This window comes from Castor canadensis, chromosome 11 (genome assembly GCF_047511655.1).
Source record: "Castor canadensis chromosome 11, mCasCan1.hap1v2, whole genome shotgun sequence".
Taxonomy (NCBI): Eukaryota; Metazoa; Chordata; class Mammalia; order Rodentia; family Castoridae; genus Castor; species Castor canadensis.
The window spans coordinates 134,564,110-134,581,526 of record NC_133396.1 but is presented as its reverse complement, the minus strand read 5'-3'; the positions used below and the strand labels follow the sequence as shown (position 1 = coordinate 134,581,526).

Here is a 17,417-nt window from a genome sequence, read left to right as displayed (position 1 = left end):
TTATTCAGGTGATTAATATACTCTTGGTTCAATTTTGGATGGTTATAAGTATGTAAAACTCTGTCCATTTCTTCAAGATTTTCAAATTTATTAGCATATAGGCTCTCGAAGTAGTCTCTGATGATTTCCTGGATTTCTGTGGTGTTTCTTGTTATCTGTCCATTCCTCATTTTAGTCAGGTTTGCCAGGGGTCTGTCAATCTTATGTATTTTTTCAATGAACCAACTTTTGTTTCAATGATTCTTTATACGTTTTTTTTTCTCTATTTCATTGATTTTGGCCCTTATTTTTATTATTTCTCTCCTTCTGCTTGTTTTGGGATTTTCTTATTCTTGTTTTTCTAGGAGTTTGAGATGAAGCATTAAGTCATTGATTTGAGATCTTTCTGTCCTTTTAATATCAGCATTTGTGGCTATAAACTTTCCTCTTAGGACTGCCTTTGCTGTGTCCCATAGGTTCTGGTAGGTCACATTTTCATTTCATTAACTTCTAAGAACTTTTTAATTTCCTCTTTTATTTCATCAATGACCCATTGATCATTCAGCAATGTGTTGTTCAGCTTCCAATTGTTTTCATGTTTTTTACTGTTGTTTTTGTTGTTGATTTCTAACTTTAATTCATTGTGATCAGATAGAATGCTTGGGATTATTACTATTTTCTTATATTTGCTGAGGCTTGCTTTGTGCCTAAGATATGATCAATTTTGGAGAAGGTTCCATGGGCTGCTGAGAAGAATGTATATTGTGCACAAGTGGATAAAATTTTTTGTAGACATCAGCTAGGTCCATTTGATCTATGGTGTGATTTAGATCTAGGATTTCTTTATTGATTTTTTGTTTGGCTGACCTATTTATTATTGGTAGGGGGTTTTTTAAGTCTCCCACTGCCACTGTGTTGGAGTTTATATATGCTTTTAGGTCCTTCAGAGTATGTTTGATGAAATTGGGTTCATTGATGTTGGGTGCATATAGGTTGATAATTGTTATTTCCTTTTGCTGTGTTTCCCTTTTATTAGTATGGAATGTCCTTCTTTATCTCATTTGATCAATACATTTCAAGTCTACTTTATCCAAAATAAGTATTGCTACTCTTGCCTGGCTTTGGGGGCCATTGGCTTAGTAAACATTCTTTCAGCCTTTCACCCTAAGCCAGTGCTTGTTTCTGTCAATGAGATGGGTCTCCTATAAGCAACAGATTGTTGGATCTTCTTTTTTAATCCTATTTGCCAAACAGTGTCTTTTGATGGGGGAATTAAGTCTGTTAACACTCCGTGTTATTATTGATAGGTATGTGGTGGTTCCTGTCATTTAGTTGTCTTTTTTTTAAGTTTGATTGTGTGTAGCTGAATAAATGTTACTTTCTACTTTCTTGCCATTTCTTCTCCTGTGGTTTGGTGCTGCCTGTCCTTTCATGGTTTTGTTTGCTTTCATTTTCTGTGTGCATAATTCCTTGAAGAATCTTTTGTAGTGGTCACTTGGTGGTCATATATTATTTTAGTTTCTGCTTATCATGGAAGACTTTTATTGCTCCATCTATTTTGAATGATAGTTTTGCTGGATAGAGTACCCTATGGTTGAAGTTATTTTCATTCAGTGCCCAGAACAACTCACTCCATGCTCTTCTTGCTTTTAAGGTTTCTGTTGGGAAATCTGGTGATTTTGATGGGTTTACCATTGTATGTTATTTGTTTTTTCTCTCTTACAGCCTTCAATATTCTTTCTCTATTCTCTCTGCTTGTTGTTTTAATGATAATATGCTGTGGGTTATTTCTATTTTGGTCAAGTCTGTTTGGTGTCCTGAAGGTTTCCTTTAGCTGAATGGGCATAGTTTTCCCTAGATTTGTGAACTTTTCTATTATTATTTTGTTGAATATATTACTAATTCCTTTTGATTACACCTCTACTCCTTCTTCAATGCCCGTGATTCTCAGGTTTGGTTTTTTGATGGAGTTGGTGAGTTCTTGAATATTCTTTTCACAGGTCTTGAATTGTTCAACTAAAAGCTCTTCAGTTTTTCCTTTAATTTCTATTTCAACTTCAAGTTCTTTGATCTGCCTTCTGCTTGTTCTAGTCTGCTGGAGTGGCCTTCTATTTATTGTGTTTTGGATTTCTGTTTCATTCTTTTTTCTGAGGTTTTCCATATCGTGGATCACGTCCTCTTTAATATTGTCAATTTTTGTCCTTAATTCATTTATCTCTCTATTTATGGTGTTCTCTGTTTCATTTTGTTTTTTATTTAGGGATTGTATGAGTTCATTTATTTGTTTTTGTGTCTTCTCATATTCTTCTTTGTTGTTGTTGTCTTGGAATTACTTGAGTGCCTCCTGTATGTTTTGGTGGACCTTGTCTAGTAACATCTCCATGAAATTCTCAGTGATTTCTTCTTTCAGGGTGTTCTTGTGAGCTTCATTGGGTTCCTTGGGATAGTCTCTCTTTGTTTTGTTGGAGTCTGGAACTGGGTATCTGTTTTCTTCATTTCCCACTGAATCCTGTACTAATTTATTTTTGGGGGAAGAATGGTTTCTATACCTTTTCTTGTATTCCCATCATTCTACTTGGTGCTGTTTCTGTCATAGTTCTGTGTGTAATTTAGTATTAGCTAAATTGGAATAATAAAACTAATGAAACCAAGAAAGAAAGAGAAAAAAAAATAAGAGGACCAAAGAAATCAACAGGGAGAGATGGTGAACAAACAAACAGTGAACAAGACAAACACTTAGAAAGAAAATAATAATCCCAGGTTCAAAAGCAATAGAATTTCAGTCTTAGTAGTTCTGGTTTACCCCTTCAGCATCCAGTCCTGCTGTTGGTATTTAAGCAGTAGCTCTGTTGTAGGATAAGGAGACAAGCATTGTGGACTGCTATCTCCCCTATTTCAGGCAGCGGTTCATCACCTACCTACCGTCAGCCTGTCTGCCTTTCTAGGCTTTGTTTACTGAAAAATTACATGGGGTTCAGCTCCTTGCCCCATCCCCCTTCTATGGTGTGCTCAGTGCCTGCTGCCCCCTCTGCTGCATGTCCTTTTCAGTTCCTTGTTTATTATTCAGTTTTTTTTGGGGGGGACATGGGTCAGTCTGTCCAGGGGGCTATGCTGGTTTATTCCAGGGGTAGCTGTGGGAATACCACATGCCTCTTATTTGCTCACCTGTTAGTCTGTGTCTTCCAAGCAGATTTGGAGCTGGTATCTGGCAACACGTGATCCCTCCTGTTTTCTCAGTGTAAAGTGGCATGGAGAAACTTTGTATGGGCTGGGGGTTCAGGGTTTTGGAGTTTTGCTTCTTCTTGGTGATTTTTATGCCAACTGTGGCTCCAGCATCTCAGCAAGATTTTTTATTTACAGAGCTCACATTGTCTGCTTCCTCCCTCTAGTCACCATCTTGGATCTCTCTCATAATCATTTTCAAGTGGGAGAAACATTCACTTTTTGGAAAATAGGCCTATACTGCTGAAATGAAGAGACACACATAACTTTCAGCATTTAGGAGGCAGAAACATTCACTTTAGCAAAAATAGGCTTGTACTGCTAAAGTGAATAGATACATTTATCTGCTGGAAGAACAGCATCTAAGTTAGGGGGTGCAGTGTCCTGCAGCATGCTTCCCTTTGAGAACTCTCTTTCCACTCATGGCAAATGGTCATTCTGTATCTTCATGACAAACACACCTGGAAGAGGACACTGTGCAAATTCTTTGCAATAGTGGCTACAGTCTTCAAAAACAATGAGAAAACCATCTCATGTGCAGAAGGGGGCTGGTCCACTGCCCCATGTGCATTTCTACCTGTGAGTAAAGTACTGTCTGCTATAGCCTGCTATAATCTAGATTTTTAAAAAATAATTCTATCATCAGGGTTAGATACAGGTTTTGGCACTTGCTCCTGTCATTAAACATTTGATATTTAGTTCCAATTGTGTCTAAGTGGATGTGCAAATAACATAGCTTTCTATCTATGTAATTCAAATGCATGTTCTAAACAGAAGTAGTATATGAGATGTTGAGGCCAGTCCCTTCATGTTTAAGTCACACCATTTATCATCTACATTACCAAGTTAGTTGGCAATAAATGATCACAAAACTAAAATATTGAAGTGAAAAGTCCAATTCTTTTAAAAATGTGTGACAGTTTTTAATATTTTCAGTTAGCTGTGTGTATGTGGGTTTTTTACTGTAATATGTATTCTGTCCCATTGGTCTGATGTCACACTTTATGGCAGGCCATGCTGCTTGGTTAGTATGACTTAGTAGCAAGTAGTGGAACCATGCATTCTGACATTTTTCAGGTTTTTTTCCTTTAGTTCAAGACTTATTTGGCTGTTTGTTCTGGTTCAATATAAGTTTTAGAATTGTTTGAGAAGTGCCATTGATATTATATGGGACTGTACCTAAGTCTGTGAATCAGTTTGGGTAGTGTGAACACATCACAATAGAAATCTTCTAATCACTGAATATGAAAGATATGTTCATTCTGTGTGTGTGTTCGTCAATTTCTTTTATCAGCTTTTTGTAATTTTCATCATAGAGGCCTTTCACTTCCATAGTTAGATTAATTCCTATTATTTTTATATACATTATGAATGGAAATGTTTTCATGATTGCTTTCTCAGCAAGTTCACTATTGATGTATAAAATGGTACTGATTTCTTATGTGTTGATTTTGTATCTTGAAATTTACTGAATTTATTTATTAGTTCTAATACTCTAGGTAGAGTCTTTAGCTTATTTTATGTAGAATTACATCATCTTCATGCAGTGGCAATTTAACTTCCTCTTTCCTATTTGCGTGTCTTTTATTTCTTTCTCTTGCCTAATCCTCTGTCTGAAAGTTCCAGTACTACATTGATTAAAAGCAATGAGAAGACATCTTTGCCTTGTTTCAGATCTTACAAGAAATATTTCTAGCTTTCAGTATGATGCTGGCTGTGAGCTTGTCACACATAACTTCATTATGTTGAGGTGTGATCCTTTTATGTGTGTTCTGGGTTTTTATGATGAAGAGATGTTGACTTTTGTCCAGTGATTTTTGTGCATCTATTGAATTATTCACATGATGTTCTCCCTCATTCTGTTGATGTGATACATTGTGTTTACTGATGTTCATGTGCTGAACGTTCTTGCATTATGGGAAATGATCTTTTTAATGTGCTATTAGACTATTTGTGAGTATATTGTTCATAATTTTTGCAACTATGCTCATTGGGGATACTGGTCAAAATATTTGTTTTCTGCTGTATCTTTTTTTGGTATCCAGACAATGCAGGCCTCATTGAATACATTTAGAAGGCTCCCACTCCCTTTCACCCTCTGAAAACTTTGGAAAGAACTGGTGTTAGTTCTGCCTTACACGTTTGGTAGAATTAAGCAATGAAGTCATCTGGTCCTGGTATTTTCTTTGGCAGATGCTTTTATTATTGATTCAGTCTAACTGTTTGATGTTTGTCTATCAACATTTCTTTATGTCCTTTCTGTTCATTTCTGGTAGGTCATATGTGTCCAGAATTTTATTCATTTCTTGCATATTTTCCAGTTTGTCAGTTCATGGTTGCAATATACTACTGTGATATCAGTTTTAATGTGCCATTTTCATCTATTTTATTTGGGTCTTCTCTCATTTTTCCTTGGTTATTCTACCTGCAGTGTTATATTCTTTATCTTTTCAAAGAAAAACTCAACCATTCTTTCCAAAAAATTGGTTGGTTGGGTGTACTTTAGTGTAAAGTAAGTGCTTTGTGCTTGCATTGTAGGTGCTCAACTACTTAGTCACACTTCTAGTTATTTTGGAGAAAGGGTCTCATGAGCTAGTTTCCCAGGCTGGCCTGGAACCACTATCCTCCAAACCTTTTCACCAATCTTTTATTTCTATCACTGAGGATTATGTTTTAAAATTTCTATTGTAATCTCAGTTCTATAATTCTTATTTTTTAAAAAAATTTTCAATCAAGACATATTTGTCATGTATGCACATTTTAAAAATTTTTTCTATTTTAAAATTTTTCTGATCCTTAATTTGATGAATGACCTAATTTTATTATAGACATATTGGGTGTTGTATTATACTTGAGATGTACATTTTATTTAAAATTCCCACTTAGCAGGTCTCCATTACCATGATTTTGGGTTAAGTCTAGGTTTCCCACTTGCTTCTGGCTATGAGACAGAAAAGTAGAGTGAGACCTTGGCACCCCAATGTGTAGGTTGCCTCTGGTATCAAAGAGTACAGAGGCCTTATCTTGTTGCAAAAAGGTTTTTGTCTTGCTAGGTTGCTGCTTCCTAGCTCTCAGTTTAAGATATGCTTCTCTTGGTATTGGTTTCTTTATTGGGTCCTGATATCACTCTTTAGTGTGTTCTTCTCCAGTGCTCCATCCAAGATACAAAGGAGTTCAATACAGAACTCAAATAGTACAAGGAAGTGGCACTTTTTGAACTCTGAATTCCTAGCCTGGCTGAATTGTCTATTCTTCATTCTTACAGTATCCTAAAAATAATATGTGCACCATTTTTATTTGCACTTACTTAGCCAACTTATCTAGATCAACTATAGCTAAACTACATCTGGATTTCAACAAGGTGATTTCACCATGGATTTTCGAAAGTTCTCACAGACATGATAAAAAATTGACAAATTGCATGCTTTATTTGCTTGTAATTTCATTAACTAACCTTATCTGTTTATCAGACTTATCACTTTCTTCTCAGTCCTGCTTCATTATTTATTTGTGTGATCAAATATTTTAATGTTTTAGGAGACATACACATAAATTCACAACTGGAATGAAACAAAGAATGATGAAAGTGAACCTACATTAGGACAGATTATTCAAGGATCCTGTGTGCCAAGTTGAATTTAGTAAGATTGAATTTACCAGTGATAACCCTCAGATGCTGGGCTTGGGTCCAAGAAATGAGCTCTCCTTTCAGATAGATTCACAAAAGTAACAAAAAACAGTGAATATTTTAGTGAATATTATTATCAGGATGAGTCAACATTGTGATGGAACTACATAGTTACTAATGAGGCCATAAACTGCGTTGATAGGAGTGTAAGAAGTAGAATAAATCTGATCTAAGGACTGTCCAACTCTGCTGATCAGACCCCATTTGAAATACTATGCTGTCTCCATATACCAAGTTGTTTCCACCCAAGACAGAAGAGTAGCAAAGTGGCTCAAGCTTGTTATAATAGTGTCAACTTGTAACAATGTTTCATTCTGCACTTTCAAAAGGACATCTCAGTGAATTAATTCATCTCATTGATGTTCTATGAAACATAGTTTTGAGATAGATAATCACATTTATTATGCATTTTCCACTACTTTTCAATTCTCTGCTCTATAGTTGAATGGGTGTTTTCATTTATTTATTAAAATATGCCACTTCCTGTAATCCAAAGACTCAAAGTTGCCTGACACAGTTAATGTTAAATGACACATGTACTGACAGCACGATGCAATTCATAAAATCAAGGGTTAATTGAGAATATCTAAATCTTTAAAAAAATAAATGTTCATTTGGAATCTGGGTGTTGGTGACTAAAACTTGTAATCCTAGCTACTTGGGAGGCTGAGATATGGGCTATCACAGTCGAGGCCATCTTGGGCACATAGTTCACAAAATCCCATCTCCAAAATAACCAGACAAAGAAAATGGACTGGAGGTGTGACTTAAGTAGTAGAGTACCTGCTTTTGCAGTATGAAGCCCCTGAGTTCATACTGCCACAAAAGTGGTGTAGGAAAACATAAATGTTCATTAAAAGGAAAGAAAGTAAATCTTAAATAAGCACTTTAATTTCAGCAGTGGAAACTTCATGAAAGTGGCAATGCATCTGTCAATAATAGGGATAAAGACTACAGATCAATGGAGTGTACCCAGAAAGGTGAAATACTTTAGCATTCATTAATGAAATACACACAGTGTTAGCAAGAGACCAACATTTGTAATTCATATCACCAGTGTGGAGGAACTTTTTGAAAAATTTTTGTAATAAAAAAAAGGAAAATTTATTTTTTTTATTTATTTATTTTTATTATTCATATGTGCATACAAGGCTTGGTTCATTTCTCCCCACTGCCCCCACCCCCTCCCTTACCACCCACTCCACCCCCTCCCTCTCCCCCCCACCCCCTCAATACCCAGCAGAAACTATTTTGCCCTTATCTCTAATTTTGTTGTAGAGAGAGTATAAGCAATAATAGGAAGGGACAAGGGTTTTTGCTGGTTGAGATAAGGATAGCTATACAGGGCATTGACTCACATTGATTTCCTGTGCGTGGGTGTTACCTTCTAGGTTAATTCTTTTTGATCTAACCTAAAAAAAGGAAAATTTATAAATAAATATAAAAATGCTGTAAAATATGTGTGCATGTGTGTTTCTGCATGTGTGTGCACACTGGTATACTCGTCTGTGTGAATGTGTGAGTGCATGTGTGTATCAGTGTGTTTGTGCATGTGTGTCTGTGTGTACATAGGTGTGTCTGTGTGCATGTGTCTGTGTGCATGTGTTTGTTGTGTGTGTGTGCCTCAGAAATTGTGTGCATGTGTGTGCCTGTGTGTTTGACTATGTGTGTGTGTTTATCTCTGTGTATACATGGGTGCATCTTCATGTTTGTGTGTGTATCTGTGTTGCACACGAGGCTCTAAATGTATGTGTGTGTGTCTGTGCATGTGCCTGTGTGTGTTTCTGTGTGCTTGCAAGGGTACAAGGAAATTCTGTTAGACATTTTGTGTAAGGTTTCCTAAAAATAGAATAATACTTCATCAAAAAAATGAATTGTATTCTGATATCTAAAATCCTATTTATTTCTAAAGAATCTCATGAAAAGGAAAGGTTTTGAAAAACACAATATGCATTCCTGTCATTATAATAATATAGCACTTAAAATGAGTGTTAAAATTATTCCACACATAAGAATAACACATAAAATATAAATATATTGTACCTCATCTTAAAATATTTTACATTTTAAAATATCTGATTTTCCAATTAAATCAGAAATAAATGAATGTTTATCATAGTCTTAACTGTTTGGATGTCAACAAATAGTCATAGTTCACTTCTCTGGTGACCTACAAGATATAATTTCAACTTCATTAGCAAAGTCCACCTTACATAACTCAGTCATCTGTCTTCTATATTTTGCTTGTTATGGAAACCTTAATATAATATGTATGATTACAGTAATACTGGAAGATAGTTAAATGATGAAATGATTTATCTGTGATATGACTCTTTGCTAAAACAATTTTTGCTTACACTTTTTTTCCTGCAAGTTAAACTTGATTTTCCACAAATGGTCCATATAATGAGGACAGATATCCCCTATACCTTCCAGAACCTATAGGAAAATGATACAGCTATTATTGTGATTACAATTATGTGACTCCTTCAAACTTATACTGGGATTATATTTACTGCAAGAAAGAAGGATGGGTGCGAGCAGTGCCATGCTGAAGTATGTAAATGTCTTTACAATTACATGCATGTAGTTTTTTGAAAGCGTGGAGAGAGAAAAGCACGTAAGTGATTACAAGTAAGTCTGGGACGACAAAAATAGTGCCAAAGCACAGTTGCAGTGGTGCATGCCTGTAATTCCAGCACTCAGTATGTAGAGGCAAGAGGACTGTGAATCTGAGGCCAGCATGGTAAGACTCAATGTATAAAAAATGGGGAGGAGGACCAAAGGAAGAGTTGTAGGAACAACAGCACACTGTTTTGTCCTTTAAAAGAGCTCTTCATTAAAATCATGTGAAAAGTGAAGATAGAGACTTCACGAGAATAGTTTCTCATTTGCACAGGTTTTAATTATGAAACTAAAGATAAATAATATTCTCTTCAAACAAACATTTTCAAATAGTTTTAGCTTATCTTAATTTCACATAACTTTTGAATGCTATGCAATCCATTTCAATATTGGGAAGATACATTTCAAATTTAGTACTTTGGCCAAATTAATTTTTTTCTCTTTTTCATTTATGATTGGCTTGTTGTTTAGGACAACGTGTTTTCACTTATGTGGAAAATGGAATTCCTCCATCTTCAACAAGAACATTTGTACAGGATCAATCCGTGAAAGTTCAGTGCTATCCTGGCTACCGTCTTCCAAACAAGGAGAACGCAATTGTGTGTACAGAGAGTGGCTGGTCCCCTCCTCCCAAATGCATCCCTGTCAGTAAGTACACTGCTGTGATAAGCAGATACACTGACCTACAGCAACTGTTTAGGTGTGTATAAGTGAATGCACAGATTTCTCCATAAGTATAGAGCAAAATAAATGCACCTATCTGTAGGCATTACTCTAGATTAAAAATGAATACTATATTTATGTCATAATAATAGACATTGAAATTACTTAATCACTAAATGGTAAATGATTATAGAATTAAAAATAAATAGGATGGTAGCCAAGAATATCACTCATCTGTCCAAGAAATGATATGACATTTTACAACCATGCTGCTTGTCTCTGAATTTCTCTGAAGTGTAAATATGAGGGGATGTCTTAGAAGTTGTACATCTGTACTTTAGAAGTATTTCTCTTGTGTTTGTCCTCACAAACATTATGTCCACAGTTCATTCCTTTTCCCCATAATTAATGATGTCTCATTTAAATGTTTATAAAACACATGGATATAAAATGTTACAACACTATGGTGTTGACAGGCATCTTTAATTACGAATCAGGTTTAGCACCTACAGCCATAGGTTAACTGGAAGTTAATTATTTTAATCTGTGAAATGTAGTTTGATGTTCTTCTTAACATCTTCCTGGAGATTTTGTTATTTATTGTGGGAATCAGTAATTCTAAATATTAACGTGTTTTGATAACATCACTTCAAATGTGTTTTCTACTTCATGGCTTCTATTTTACTTAATTTTTCTTTATTTTTAGTTGTTACACACAGAAGTTGTTTCCTTTGCTATAAAATTATCAAATGTTTGGCAATTAATGTTTTTATTTTTTTGAATAATACTCCTCAAGTATATGGAGACATTATACATTTTATTCTAATAGTTGTAATATTTTGTCATTCTTCTTCCTAATTTTAATTCCTTTGGATCAGATTTTTATAAATAATCATATTTCCTTTTTAAAAATGTGGCAAGCCCCACATACCAGTTATCTAATATTGTACCTTTCATGGTCTCTATGCCATGACTATTTTTCCATATATTCTATTTTGCAATACTTAGTTAATAATTTTTCAGCTGGTGTTTTAATAATCTTCTATTACAATCAGAGTAAATTATAATAAGTATGGATATCTAATCAGAACATTCCATGCTAATCTTTTGTGTTCATTAATCTTGTTAGTGAGAAGTAGGGCTTTTATCTTCATATATTTGGTAGGTAAGCTTATTAAACTCCATTGTGCAGATTCTGATGGAAATCATGTTGGATCTCTAGAAAAATATATGGAGAAACCACAACTTTGTGATGTTCAGCCTTCTTATTTTGGATGGGATATATTTCTAATTTTTAATTATTTTTAAGGCCTACAAATTCTGTATTACTACATAGTTTTGCTGACCAGAAGCTTTCAGCAGTTTGATGAGCTCTATTTTTTGTAGGGAACATGTTTAATAATTATAAGCAAGATGATTACAAACCAAGAATGATACCATGTAATCTCTTTATTCTGACTTCTTTTTGCAATTTCTCAATTTATCTTGCATTTTTAGAACATGTAATATTTACTGTACAAAAAGAGAAATGTTCATGAAAACTTTTCCTCTTCACTGGCTTCCAAGTGACAAGTCGTCAGTATTCTCGTGAAGGATGGGAGAGATTTAAGGATGTAAACACTGTCTTTTATTCTTCAACATTACACTGAAATTTATTCAAAGCAGTCACATATTTCATGATAGATTATCTACTGATACTCAATGACCCTTGAACTGTATTTGGAATTTTATTCATTGACCGGCTACTCAATGCATACTGGGTGGACATATTTTCTTTTTCTTTCTAATGGAAGTATCCATTTAGATAATTCCTGTGTGAATCCACACAGAGTGAAAAATGCTACTATAATATCAAGACAGATGGACAACTATCAGTCTAGTGAAAGTACATTTTGAATGTAAAAAACCTTTAGAAATATTTGGGGAAACAGAGGTGATGTGTCTAAATGGAACATGGAGTGACCCACCTCAACGCAAAAGTAAACTATGATCTTCTATAATTTTTGTTAGAGAAGATAATTAGCACAAAAAATGGTGATAAAAATAAAGTGTAATAAGTGTCAAAAATGTTTTTGAATGCAAATAAAATGGTATGGCTATATTTTATTCTGTTTGTCAATTAAGCCAGGAAATACTGTGTATTTTTTCAAGATAGAGTAAGCCAGATTGAAGGGAAAAGGGAACCAACGGAAGTTCTTCATTTTACCCACAAAGACATTGTTATTTCCTGAGGAATAAGTATAAAGTAATACATTATGTACACTTGACAGTCCTAAATAGATATCCATTTGAGATATGGCACGTATAGTAGAAGATCAATCATAGAATCTGATATAACTTTTGGTATATGCAGTATATTTGAAGCTATGTGACTGACTGACTAAGGTCATCCACTGAATTTCAGTATTGATACAAAGTACCAAGTAACAAGCACTCCAATATAGAGATCTCAGGAAATAAGGAAAAATAATAATGGTGATATTATAACGCCCATTTCCATTTTTAACATTAATTTCCCTTGGTATTTTTCTCTTCTTTAAATAATTTTACCTATTTTGTTGTTGTTGAAATGAATTTGGTAATGACAGCAGATAAGTGGGTCTTGTTTATCAATACATCTTGATAGTCTCATTATTTTAATTAATGTGTTTAGACAATTTACATTTAAAGTAACTGTCAGTATGATAAGGCTGTCTTTTTATTTGTTTGTATTTGTTTTTCCTGTCTCTTGGTCCTGTTCCTCTTTTCCTCCTTTTTGTTAGGGGATTAGTATGAAAGAATTTTATTTGGATTTATCTTCACTGTTTCTGCGTGTATCTCTCAGATAGGTTCCCACTACATTTATTAAAGTATTTGCTCTAGGTATTAATACTGCTCTCTACTAGTGCCAGCATTTTATACAATTTAAAATGTGGAAACTTCTGCTAAATCCATTCACCTTCCCACATTATAAATTAAAATACCTTCAGCATTCCCTGTATGTACATTGATCACCATTATTAAATGACATAATTTTGTCTCAAATATCACACATAGTTGAACAAACTCAAGAGGAGAAAGACAGTTTACTATTCTATGTACATTTCTTTTTATAAATTACATTTTTCTCCCTCGTGAAGTCTCAAATACCTACTGTTATCTTTTTATTTTTATTTGAATAATTTCTTAGTTATACTAAAGGTAATGCTGATGGGAGGCAGTCTACTAAAGAAGTAAAGGGAAAATGGGGTAACAGAGGGGGATAAGAAAGAGTAATGAAAGGGGGAATATGACAAAACACTTTGTATAAATATATGGAGATCTAATACTGAAACTCCTTATTATGTGCAATTTATATACACCAATAAAGTAATATAAACTAATTAAAGGTAACTGCTGAAGCCAAATTCTCTTAGTGTTCATTTGTCTGAGAATGTTTTCATCTCAGATGTTTTCATCTGAGAATGTTTCTATGCTTTACTCTAAAGGATACACTCACTGCATACAGAATTTGAGGTTAACAGTTCTTTTCTTTCAATTCCTGTGGTCTCTATGGTCACTGATGACAAACCAACTTTCATTTGATTTTTGTTCTACATTAAGTAAGGCATAGTTTCTATCTAGCTGATTTCAGGACATTTTTTTCTTCAGTTTCATTATGATATATCATAGCCTCACTTTCACTGATTTATAGTGCCTGAATTTACTCAGCTTCTTGAATATGTTCTTTTATGTGTTTTTCCTAATATTTTTAATTGTTTTTTCAAACTCATATCCATCTCTCCTACACTTTAATTTTTTGTTTTCTTCCAAAGGCTTCTCAAGAAGTGTGTAGATTTAGGATTTTGTTGTAGGTTCGGTCTTAAGTTTTTACTCAATACCAAGCTTAATTTCTGTTTTTCTATCTTCAAGGCTACAGTTTTAACCTCTGAAATCTCCTATCATTTTAGCCTGTCAGGGTCATTTTTAAAAATTATGTTCTGTCTTCACTTGTACAATTTTTATTTTTTTTAAAGGATAACTTAAACATATCAGTCAGGTCAGTACATTTTTATTACCTTTTTGTTTTGAAGACTTCATGTTTCTTAATTTGATGAATGTTTTTTAATTTTATTGTAGACATATTCAGTGTTATATTTTGAGATTCACATTTTATTTAAATTTTCTACTCACTAGGCTTGCCTTTACCATGATGTTGGGTTTAAGTCTAGGTTTTCCACTTGTCCTCCAGTAATAAGACAGAAATGGGGCATGAGTTTTTCCACCTCAGATTGTAAGTTGCTTGTGGAATCAGAAAGGATAGAGGCTGGACATTGGTGCCATTGATATGTTTTTCTAGATTAAGTCATATCTTGTTGCCAAAAGGATTTTTGTCTTTCTAGGTTACCTCTTCCTGGCCCTCTGGTTAAAGAGAGACTCCTCCTGGGGCTTTCTTTCTTTATTGGATCGTGATAGCAATCTTGAGCATGTTCTCCTCCAGTGCTCCATCCAGGATACAGAGGAGTTCAGAAGAGAACTCGAATACCACATTACAGTGCCATTTCTCAAGCCTTGAAGTTCCTAGCCAGACTGAATTTTCTTTTTTTCCAGACACTTGTAGTTTCTTAAAAAAATAATATGTCCAATATTTTTAGTTGTGCTTGCTGAAACAAAGTAAAGGTAGAATTGGTTTTTGCTCATGTTCACCGTATAAGAAAGCCAATAATTCTCCATTACATTCTCTGAATTTACAATCCTTTGATTAGAGATACAATAAATCCAACAATATGTTATATGTAAGAACTTCACAATTTATGTTAGGTATCTATCTGCTCAGCATTTATTTGTTCAGCCAATGTTAACACTGGGATTTTGCACAGCAAACATATTCATTGTTTTACATGTGCTACCAGTGAAGTGAAAGGATCAACTTAGAAGTATAACTCTCAACTTATATGTTTGCAATTTCTCCAAGCAATAATTTTTGTAACCAGAAATAATAAAATTTTGATATTATTATTGTATTTGTATTGACCTTATGTTAGCCTGTACATTGATTTGGTCTCTCAATAAATCAAATGATGCTTTTCAGATTCTACAGGAAAATGTGGACCTCCTTCACCTATTGACAAAGGAGACATTACTTCATTACCATTGCTAGTATATGTCCAACATTTTTCAGTTGAATATCAGTGTCAGTCCTTGCATCAACTTCAAGGAAACAAGACAATAAACATGTAGAAATGGAGAGTGGTCAGAGCCACCCAAATGTTTAAGTAAGTAACATCAATAAACTCAGGAATCCTGAGAAAATCACTGTAATGATTAAATTTTCTTTGTTAATAGAACATTTACAGATTAATAAACAACTGTTTTGCTGAATGCCTGACTAACAAATATTAAAGGTTTGGGATTTATTTTATGTAAAAATATTTAATTGACAAAATTACATGTATTCATGTTATAACAAGGTTATAATTTTTTAATTACACTTTTAAATTTGTGATTAAAATATATGGACTGTATTTTCTTTTTTTTATTTCTTTTTTTTTTAAGTGGACTGGCATTTGAACTCAGGGCCTCATATTGCTAAGCAAGCACACTAATACTTCAGGCATTTCAGCAATAACTGATTGTCCATACAAATATACACTATGCACTGATCAAATCCAACCTCCTTTCATCTGTCTTTTCTCTCTCTATATATATATATCGCCTAAACTCTGCTCTTCTATAATCACATTGACTTTTAAAAATCTTCTCTATTATAGAAAAAACACATGAGACTTATCTTTGTATGTCTTGCATATTTCACAATGCCTTTTAGTTCCACCCATTTCACTGTAAATGACAAGATCTTCATCTTTTTAATGACTAGACAATATTCCATTAAAAATGACACATTGTCTCTATTAATTCATTCACTGTTGGACATCTAGACTGATTCCATATCTTAGCTATTGTGATTAGTGTTGCAATACACATCAGAGTGCCTATTTTGGTATGCTGACTTCGTTTCTTTGCATACATCCCCAGAAGGATCATCTGTGGTAGATCTACTTTTAGGTTTTTGAGGAATCTCCATATTGTTCTCTACAATAGCTGTAGTAAGTTGCACACTCTCCTGTAGTGCATGATCTCCTTTTAATCTATAAGCTCATGAGTAATGGATATTTTTAGGGTTTTTTTTTCACTTTATAATAGCCACCCTGAATGGGTGATGTGATATCTCATTGTGCTTTGATTTACAATTCCATGGTGGCTAATGATGTTAATGGTTTTTCATTTTGTTGACTACTTACATTTCTAAGTAAATTTTTCTACTTAGATTATTTTCCCTATTTTTAATTGGTTGTCTCCCTGGTTGTTATGCCTTTTGAATTCTCCCTGCATTCTACATACTGACACTGTGTTAAAATGGGCATTTTAACACTAATTCTTCCAATCCATGGATACTGGAGACCCCTCCATTTTTGTCTTTTCACTTGCTTTCAAACTATTGTAAAGCACTTTCAATCCTTTTGCTGAATTTATTGTTAGATTAGATTTTTTTGGAGCTATTGGGACTGAGATTTCTTTTATTTATTTTCAGCAAATTTGCTATTGCTATCTAGAAAAGCACCGATTTTTCTGTGTTGATAGGATGTTTTGCTAATTTTCTGATTTTGTTTTGGTATCAGTTCTTATAGTCCTGAAAAGGTTTCCTGTACATATAATCATATCATTTCTAAAGAGGGAAAATTTGAATTCCCCCTTCCTGTTTATATGCTTTCTCTCCTCTAATTGCTCTACCAAAAAATCCTAGTTTAGCTCTTCTGTCATTGAATAAGCTTTTTGTGCCCCAAATTTTTTCTCTTTTCCTTTGGATATATTGTAAATAAAGAAATCTATTTGTTCAGTGGTGCTCCAAAAGACTTAGTGCTCTCTTCTCTCTCTTTTCTCTACTTCTTCTCTCCTCTTCTATCTCTCTCTGCTTTTCTTTACCTCTCTCTTTCTCTCTCTCTCTCCCTCTCTTTGTATGCCTGAGATATTTTAAAATATCTGCCTTCAGGTTCAGATATTCTTTCTTGCACTTGATTTAGTTTCTTGTTTACATTACCAAATGAATGTTTATTCAACTTGTTGAGCTATTTATTTCCAATGTTTCTGTTTGATTCATTTTCAAACTCTAAATCTTTCATTAGTTCTCATTCATAACCTCCATTGTCTTTTTTTACTTGTTTTCTTGTGTTATCTTGGAAATCATTTATATTCTTTTTAAATACTTCATCCAACACTTCAT

At 33.9% G+C, this 17,417-nt stretch overlaps 1 pseudogene; it reads left to right on the top strand.

Moving 5' to 3' along the window:
- Positions 1-9,419: 9,419 nt before the first annotated feature.
- On the top strand, positions 9,420-15,419 carry LOC109689620 (complement factor H-related protein 1-like; annotated as a pseudogene).
- Positions 15,420-17,417: the final 1,998 nt, after the last annotated feature.